This window comes from Littorina saxatilis, linkage group LG17, assembly GCF_037325665.1.
Source record: "Littorina saxatilis isolate snail1 linkage group LG17, US_GU_Lsax_2.0, whole genome shotgun sequence".
In the NCBI taxonomy this organism is placed as follows: domain Eukaryota; kingdom Metazoa; phylum Mollusca; class Gastropoda; order Littorinimorpha; family Littorinidae; genus Littorina; species Littorina saxatilis.
The window spans coordinates 66,980,742-66,988,698 of record NC_090261.1 but is presented as its reverse complement, the minus strand read 5'-3'; the positions used below and the strand labels follow the sequence as shown (position 1 = coordinate 66,988,698).

Here is a 7,957-nt window from a genome sequence, read left to right as displayed (position 1 = left end):
CGTTCTCGTAATCCAGTCTTTGTAGAAAGCGTAACCCCTTTTTATTTACTGTTCTTTGTCAGAACAATAAGAAGAAACAGGGTCAGTCTGATAAAGTGAGGTCAAATAGACAACAAACTAACTGCACTTTCATTACTCATGTTTTGCATATAATAAAAGGTCTTGTTGTACTTTAAACATTCTTTCCAATCTAGCTCATGGTCGAGTTGTCAATTCATAGTTTTACATCGAAAAGTAGATTGATGTGATTTGTCATTTTCTGACATGCACAGACAAAATATTCGGCTTGGAAATATCGCTCTAATATTATTGGTAAAAATGGAGTTACTGATATGTTTCAATCGACAGACTTGTGGAACATTTTTGATTTCTTCACAGAATTAAACTTTCAGTAACAAATCTTTCGTGATATAAGAAAATAAAGAGATTAACTAAATCTTATAGTTTTTCTTCCCGCGACTTGTTAGAGTTTGTCCTACATCCAATATCGGCGTATGTTTATCCAATCAAGTGTACGTTTGGGGTGTACAATTTACACAATGTGTACATTTTCTGTTTCAGAACTGTGAATATTTGGAGAGAGAGAGAGAGAGAGAGAGAGAGAGAGAGAGAGAGAGAGAGAGAGAGAGAGAGAGAGAGAGAGAGAAGAGAGAGAAAAGAGAGAGAGAGAGAGAGAGAGAGAGAGAGAGAGAGATCAGAATAGAACTTTGTCAGTTTTACAAGGATTAGAATCTAAGGCTGGGCCTCAGTTTCTTACAATCTGTCCTTGGGACAAACACACCCACACACGGACAAACACTATCAATTTAGAGAGAGAGAGAGAGAGAGAGAGAGAGAGAGAGAGAGAGAGAGAGAATGTGTGCGCGTGTGTGTGTTTGTGCGGAGGCGTAATTATATAATAATAATAATAATAATAATAATAATAATAATAATAAATGAGCATTTATATAGCGCAACATCATAACTTTACAATTATGCTCTTTGCGCTTGACACATTTAAAATTCAAACACAGTTATACAAGCATTTACATCTACATTCATAGTCAGCAACGCTTGATTAAAAGCATACACCATCAAACATACATTACAACAGATTCTTCCACTAATTAAGTAATAAAAACATGAATAAAATAGGTAGTAAAAACAAGGAAATACCAGCTGAATACCCTTAATCAAACAGAACATGTTATTAATACTGAAAAACAGCCCTAAATGTGTATACACATTATCACATTATCACTAAAACAACAAATACACTACATGTAGCCTACTGATGGACTGAGAAAACAAAATCAGGGGTTGTATTTCTTGAAGAGGTGCGTTTTAAGTGCTCGTTTGAATGCTTGGGGTGACTGAGAGTGGCGGATGTGAAAGGGGAGAGAATTCCAGTGTGTGGGTGCGCAGAAAGTAAAAGTGCGCTGTCCGTATGTTTTGGTTTTGGTGTGTGGAATGGTGAGGATGCGACAGTCAGAAGAGGCACGGAGTTGTCTTGCTGGAGAATAGACGGTGAGGAGTTCAGAGAAGTAAGCAGGAGACGAGCCAGAAAAGAAGTTAAAGCAGAGGGTGGACAGTTTGTAGTCAATGCGGGCTTGAATAGGTAACCAGTGCAGTGTGTGAAGAAGTGGTGTTGCGTGATCTCGTTTTCGTGCTTTCAGAATGAGGCGTGCTGCCGAGTTTTGGACTTTTTGTAGTTTATGCAGGAGATACAGAGGACAGTCAGAGAGAAGAGAGTTGCAGTAGTCGAGTTTAGAAAGAACAAAGGCACAAACAAGAGTGTTAGTTGTTTGAGAGGAGAGTGTGTGGCGAATGGTGCTGATCTTACGAAGCTCAAAATAAGCTGCTCTACAGACTAAAGATATATGTTTGTTAAGGGTCATGTCAGATGAAAGGGTGAATCCAAGGTTTCTAGCTGATGGTGAGAAAAGAATGTCGGTGTCGCCTACTTGAACAGAAACGGGTTGGGGAGAGGGAAATGTAGTGTTCTTCTTTTTGCACAGTAAGACTTCAGTCTTATCATCATTCAGCTTAAGTTTGTTATCGATCATCCAAGATTTAACATCAGTGATGCATGTCTGAATGGTCTGGATGGCGGAATGTGTCCCTGCAGGGGGACTGGGTTTATACAGTTGGGTGTCATCAGCAAAAGACTGATTTAAGACAGAATGGTTTTGAATCAGTGTGGAGAGGGGCTTAGTGTACATGATGAAAAGGATGGGACCGAGTACTGAACCTTGAGGAACGCCGAAAGAAAGTGGGGCTGGAGCAGACATCTGGCCATCGACAAGCACAGCCTGAGTCCTGCCAATGAGATAGGACTCGAGCCATGCCAGCGGTGGACCGGAGATGCCGTACAGAGTCTGAAGTCTATGGAGAAGCGTGACATGATCAATCGTGTCGAACGCTGCAGAAAGGTCAAGTAGGGTAAGCACTGACACATCACCACCATCCAGAGCAGACAGAATGTCACTGATTACTTTAAGTAGGGCTGTCTCAGTACAATGAGAAGGGCGATAAGCGGACTGAGAGTGCGAGATCAAATCATGGGTGTTCAAATATGACAACAGCTGCTATATTGTGATAGGGTGGAGTGGAAGGGGGAAAATAGGCCAGGAAGCATAAATGAGACGCCAAGACAGAGGTTGCGATAACGTGACTTTTGTTTAACGTACACCAGAAATAATGGGAAAGACGGGACTAACTCCCTACACAATAGGTAACTGAGGATACGCTTCACGCCTTACGGTCTTAAACCATCGGAGCGTGACATACTGACAAGCACCGATAACTTCACAAGTTACTACAGGGGGCGCTACGCTGTCTACGCTATCTATAACGTCACACAGGATGTGACGCGCCCGCAACACAGGACACCCTCTTACAAAACAAAGAACTAGGCTAGCGCGGGAAAACTGGGTCTCAACGGCGAAACAACGACACTGACGCTATAACGCCACTAGGATAAAATAGCTACACCACAGCATCATTCATACGATCAGAACATATTATAGACAAGCAAAAATTCAAGTTGTGTGCAGCACAGTTGTCTGTAGTTTTCAGTCAGCTTTTCACTTGGTCACTCAGGGACTGTATTGTTCCTGATGTGTGGAAAAAGTCAACCATCTGTCCCGTTCCTAAAAACAGTAGACCCAAACAGCTCAATGACTATCGTCCAGTTGCCCTCACTTCGGTAGTAATGAAATGCTTTGAACGCATCCTTCTGCCTCGTCTTCTCAACTGCACACAACCTTTCATGGACCCTTTTCAGTTTGCCTACAAGAAAAACAGAGGTACAGATGACGCCACACTCACACTTCTGCAACAAGCATATAGTCACTTAGAAAAACCTGGTTCCTTCGTCCGTATTCTATTTATAGACTTTTCATCTGCTTTCAACACCATACAACCTCACCTGCTTGTTCAAAAACTGCTTTCTTACAACGTCACTCCCAGACTCGTCCTTTGGATCACACAGTTTCTAGTGAACAGAACCCAGTCCGTCCGTTTCCATAGCGCACTTTCATCCATAGTTAGTACTTCTACTGGAGCCCCTCAGGGCACAGTATTGTCTCCAGTTCTGTTCACATTATACACTAACGATTGTCAAGGCACTGTTTCGACCCCTCTTGTGAAATATTCTGACGATTCTGCCCTTGAAGACCTGTCTGACTCTGATTCTGTTTATTTTTCTGAAGTTCAAAATTTCAGCTCCTGGTGTAAAGATAACTGTTTAGACCTAAATGTGACAAAAACAAAAGAGCTATAGTTATTGACTTTCGCAAAAACCCAGCTACAGTTTCAGATTTGTACATAGATGGTGTGAAAGTTGAGCGAGTGACTGAATACAAATATCTCGGTACAGTCATTGACAACAAACTAAATTTCTCCTCAAACACTAAAGCTATCCACAAGAAGTGTCAGTCAAGAATCTACTGCTTACAAAAGCTCAGAAGTCTGAACATCAACAGCCGCATCCTCCAAACATTCTATACTTCATTCATTGAATCCATTCTCACTTTCTCTTTCATCTGCTGGTATGGAGGTCTGTGTGTGAAGAGTAAGAATGTGCTTGGGCGGGTGGTGAACACATGTGGTAAGATTGTGGGGGTGAGACAGGAAGGACTGACTGTGCTGTATGAACGACGTGTGGTGCGAAAGGCCTGCTGCATCAACCAGGATAGTAGTCATGTGCTCGCTCACCACTTTGAGGTCCTGCCCTCAGGACGTCGCCTCCGCACTCCCAGATTCCGCACGCTCAGAACTAAGAACAGTTTTATTCCAAAGTCAATTGGCTTTTTAAATACCTAAGTTAATTAAAACTAGTATGTGTGCCGGTGAACATATGCACTGATTTCTGTGATGAATATTTTTTACACTCTTTGATGTGCACCCTTATGCTGAGTGTGATAACCCTCGAATGACTAGTCCTGTGATAAATATTGTTCAATGACATATCTAGTCCTGTGATAATGATAGTTTTTAGCGTTAAACTTTTAGCTAAAGCTGACGGCAATTAACCTATTTGGAATCATGTTACTATTCCTGTTAGTGTACATATGCGTGCGCGAGTGTAGTATGCTTCGTATGGTATTTTTATCTGTTGTCTTATTATTTGTTTTGTCTTTTAATGTGCACCACACTGAAATTTCTCTGTATGAGATAATAAAGTATTCGTATTCGTATTCGTATTCGTAAACAAAAGAAACAGCATCTACTTACAGTTGGCCATTGGGAGCATCTCGTTACTCCCCCGGGTCGTTACTCCCCCGTATCGCTACTCCCCCGTATCGCTACTCCCCCGGCTTGTTACTCCCCCGTGCCTTTTTATTACACTAAAGTAATGCAGTTATTACTTAACTGAATTTTCAAGAGAGAGAGAGAGAGAGAGAGCATGTTTAAAGGCACAGTAAGCCTCCCGTAAACCATCACAGATACGGTCAGGCTTTTACACACAGTACAAACACCCTTTCATTTAAAGCCACAGTAAGCCTCCCGTAAACCATCACAGATACGGTCAGGCTTTTACACACAGTACAAACACCGTCCCTTTCATTTAAACACTCACCGATTGAGAACATCCTAGGTGCCCTCCGTAAAGAGCGAACAATTTTCAAAGAATTTATTTTTGCGTGGTTTATCTTACCCCTGAGCAATCGTGAACCCGTGTGATCCAGTTTCCCCCTTTCACAATATAGTCGTCAGTTGGTCATTTGAATACAACTCGATGTGAGCTTATCTACAATAGCACGTGTTTACGCACGAAACAAACGGCTGTGGTTCACAAGAACTCTAGCGATGGCTTCAGTTTGACTGTTGAGAGGAACGGCGATATGCATAAACCGTCGTCTGCTACGACCCTTGCGTGACCCTGCTTCCGGGCTTTTCTTTTTTCAAACTTTCACAACTTCGAATTGTACTGATCTTGTCTTGATGAAAAAAGAATTCTTTTATGATTAAAGAATATTTGTGTAACAAGCTGTCAATTTATTATTTAGATTTTAAAAGTTAGGTCTAGCGCAAAAACGCACCACGGTCCAAAAACATTCTGATAATCATCGATCCACGGCTATCGCCAGTTTACATCGATAGAATGAGACCCGAAGGGAAGTAACTCATTTTTGACCTGAGTTCAGGATGGGTCCAAAAAGTGTTCGAGACAATCTGCAAAATTAATTCTTTAAAAATTGCTCGCTCTTTACGTAGGGCACTAGGATGTTCCCGTTTGGTGAGCGTTCAAATGGAAGGGTGTTTGTACTCTGTGTAAAAGCCTGACAGTATCTGTGATGGTTTACGGGAGGCTTACTGTCCAGGCGTGATTTCCGGTATTGAATATTCATAACAGCCGTCCAGCACCAAAACGAGGCGCCATTGTTGTAGAGGAGCAAGTCCACGAAAATAAATTCTTTGAACATTTCTCACGCTCGACAGAAAGCAGCCAGGATGTTCCCGTTCGGTGAGCGTTCAAATGGAAGTATGCTTGTACTGTATGTAGACGCTCGGGGAGCTCTGTGATGGTTTACGGGAGGCTTACTGTGCCTTTAAACACTCACCGATTGAGAACATCCTAGGTGCCCTCCGTAAAGAGCGAACAATTTTCAAAGAATTTATTTTTGCGTGGTTTATCTTACCCCTGAGCCATCGTGAACCCGTGTGATCCAGTTTCCCTTTTTCACAATGTAGTCGACAGTTAGTCATTTGAATGCGACTCGATGTGAGCTTATTTACAATAGCACGTTTTTATGCACGAAACAAACGGCTGTGGTTCACAAGAACTCTAGCGATGGCTTTTGACTGTTGAGAGGAACGGCGATATGCATAAACCGTCATCTGCTACGACCCTTGCGTGACCCTGCTTCCGGGCTTTTCTTTTTTCAAACTTTCACAACTTCGAATTGTACTGATCTTGTCTTGATGAAAAAAGAATTCTTTTATGATTAAAGAATGTTTGTGTAACAAGCTGTCAATTCATTATTTAGATTTTAAAAGTTAGGTCTAGCGCAAAAACGCACCACGGTCCAAAAACATTTTGATAATCATCGATTCACGGCTATCGCCAGTTTACATCGACAGAATAAGACCCGAAGGGAAGTAACTCATGTTTGACCTGAGTTCAAAATGGTTCCAAAAAGTGTTCGAGACAATCTGAAAAAATAATTCTTTAAAAATTGCTCTCTCTTTACGTAGGGCACCTAGGATGTTCCTGTTTGGTGAGCGTTCAAATGGAAGGGTGTTTGTACTGTGTGTAAAAGCCTGACAGTATCTGTGATGGTTTACGGGAGGCTTACTGTCCGGGCGTGATTTCCGGTATTGAATATTCATAACAGCCGTCCAGCACCAAAACGAGGCGCCATTGTTGTAGAGGACCAAGTCCACGAAAATAAATTCTTTGAAAATTTCTCACGCTCGACAGAAAGCAGCCAGGATGTTCCCGTTCGGTGAGCGTTCAAATGGAAGTATGCTTGTACTGTATGTGGACGCTCGGGGAGCTCTGTGATGGTTTACGGGACGCTTACTGTGCCTTTAAAGAACTTACAACTGTCAGATCTGCCTGTACATTCGTGTACAGTACATCTTTGAAAAAAAGTATATATTTTAAGCAGCAGAGATACGGGGGAGTAACGAGATGCTCAGCTCGTTACTCCCCCGAATCGCTACTCCCCCGGCTCGTTACTCCCCCGTACACAGAAAATGAATGGATAACCCTGTGATAGTAAGTTAGCATGAAATATTGTTTTTCCGGAGAAATTGTCTGGATAAACAAACAAAGAAACAAACAAAACAGCTGGACAGGGGGGGGGGGGGGGGGGAACAATATTTCATGCCAACTTACTATCACAGGGTTATCCAGTCATTTTCTGTGTACGGGGGAGTAACGAGCCGGGGGAGTATCGAGCCGGGGGAGTAGCGATACGGTGGAGTAACGAGCTGATCCCCTTACAGTTCACTCCTCGAGGTCAATGAAGAATTAAACACACACGAGTTACGGCGGGACTGTTCAACACAACGCCGGTCTGAATCACTCACCTCGCTGATGGTAAATCAGCTATTAAACCACAGGTCAAAGATGATACTCACAATCCAGCACAGGCTATCTGTATTTTAAAAGATGTCCCACTAACACAAAGAACTGTTGCAAATAGAACACCGGTCTCAAGGCTTAAGCACACAGGCCGATCCACACACAGCGAAATCACCGGTCAGACTGACCGAACTCGCCCTGTCGGGGGTGAATGCGTACGCATCCGTTAAGGGATTAACCAATTAAAACGCAGCATCTACGCACAAAGACATACACTCATCACGGAACAACGACTCATACACGACACCACGGAACAAACACATACACGCATGGTCAAGGGGAATAATTGGGGTAGGGAACGAGAGAAAGTACGTCAAATCGCCACACGGCTACAATATGATATGAACACGACGACAGACACAGCTAAAGCAACAACAGTTA

At 42.6% G+C, this 7,957-nt stretch overlaps 1 protein-coding gene across 1 annotated transcript in view; it reads right to left on the bottom strand.

Moving 5' to 3' along the window:
* Positions 1-7,957, bottom strand: part of LOC138952270 (tryptophan--tRNA ligase, cytoplasmic-like) — a 306,357-nt gene that overhangs the window by 194,684 nt on the left and 103,716 nt on the right. The gene's annotated exons all lie outside the window — the stretch shown is intronic.